This window comes from Salvelinus sp. IW2-2015, linkage group LG20 (genome assembly GCF_002910315.2).
Source record: "Salvelinus sp. IW2-2015 linkage group LG20, ASM291031v2, whole genome shotgun sequence".
In the NCBI taxonomy this organism is placed as follows: Eukaryota; Metazoa; Chordata; class Actinopteri; order Salmoniformes; family Salmonidae; genus Salvelinus; species Salvelinus sp. IW2-2015.
Genome location: NC_036860.1, coordinates 74,889,480 through 74,890,890, shown reverse-complemented (window position 1 = coordinate 74,890,890; position 1,411 = coordinate 74,889,480). Strand labels below are relative to the sequence as shown.

Genomic DNA, 1,411 nt, shown 5'->3' with positions numbered 1-1,411 from the left:
TATTGTAATTAGACTACAGCAAGCAATACAATTAAGTATTGATATAAAAATATGAACATCCTTATTACATTCGTTTGTATGTTGTCAGATGCAAGACACTTGAACAGGCTCCGATTGAATCCCCACCCTAATCTTACATTTTAAATACGTTTGCAGATCACGCAGTCTCATTGTTGTTTGAAATCAATTATATTTAGTTTTTCATTCAGAATGAATTGTTCAATGATGTGAATAAAATTTATTTTTAAGGATTTGATTTATTAAATCCCATTGTTGCATGTAGACCAAATCATTTTAATATTGTACAAACGTGTTACTGTGCGTGAAGTTTAAAATGCATTCTGTCATTACAACATTTGGAATGTGATATATTTTACCCCCCCCCCCAAAAAAAAATAATAATAATTACACACAACAACAAAAAAATCATTAATAAAATATTGTCTTCCTCAAATGAAGTAGATTATGACGCAATCTTTACCAGCGGGAGTGGTTCTTATTTAATTGGTCTTCAACTCGTGGCTCAGTCACTTCAGTCAGGGCAAGTGGAGTTCACAGGAGATTGTTGGCACCTTAATCGGGAGAAGACGGGCTCGTGGTAATGGCTGGAGCGCAATCAGTGGAATGTTATCCACGCTCCGTTCCAGCCATTATTATGGGCCGTCCTCCCCTCAGTAACCTCTACTGGGCTGGAGTTAGCCTGCCCAGGAGCAGGTTAGTTCTGAAATGTACCTGGCTAAAGGGTGAGACACTTTCGTATGACTGGTTATCCCGAGTTGAACTCAAGAGTTTATCTAATTTACTTAGGTAACTCCTCAAACCTTCGTAGGATACCCCTCTGGATCATGGTMATCTACCCCTGTTGTAGACAGTGGCATCAATGGAACATTTGACTGGTTGACTGGTATGAAATTATAATATCCTTGTCTTTTCTTCCACATACAGAAGACTTTCAGGGCAATGACCAGGACAATGACCAGGAAAAGTAATGCAATCACCCAAAATATAATTGTGGYGCCACCTGAAGAGGAGGAAATAGAAGGAGAACGGGAGAGTTTAGACATGATTCAGACCAATTCTGTTTATAAATTGATTCAGGCTAGCTCGTGATCTAGGATTCGTGTTTCGCAATTCAGCTCTGTGGAATTGAATGCGATTCATTCATTCATCTTACTGAAAGAATATGAAGTATGTCTTATGACAACATGAATCACTACATCAGGGTCAGCTACGTTTCTACCATAACATGACCCACAGTCGGTCAGTTATAATACCTTTTATAGTTACTGTTGTTGTTCTGGTGACCGTCCCAAATATATTCGTGGCAGTGCAGATGTAGATCCCAGCTGTGGTGATTCTAACAGTCCTCTGGCGCCCCTCAGTGGACAACTTCACATTGCGTGCAGCGGTG

At 39.5% G+C, this 1,411-nt stretch overlaps 1 long non-coding RNA gene across 1 annotated transcript; it reads right to left on the bottom strand.

Moving 5' to 3' along the window:
* Window positions 1–476: 476 nt before the first annotated feature.
* Window positions 477–1,410, bottom strand: LOC111981989 (uncharacterized). Its single transcript, XR_002879646.2, has 2 exons — window positions 1,275–1,410; window positions 477–1,021 (listed from the first exon to the last, which is right to left on the bottom strand). It is a non-coding gene; the product is annotated as an uncharacterized lncRNA (long non-coding RNA).
* Between the last annotated feature and the right edge of the window lies 1 nt (window position 1,411).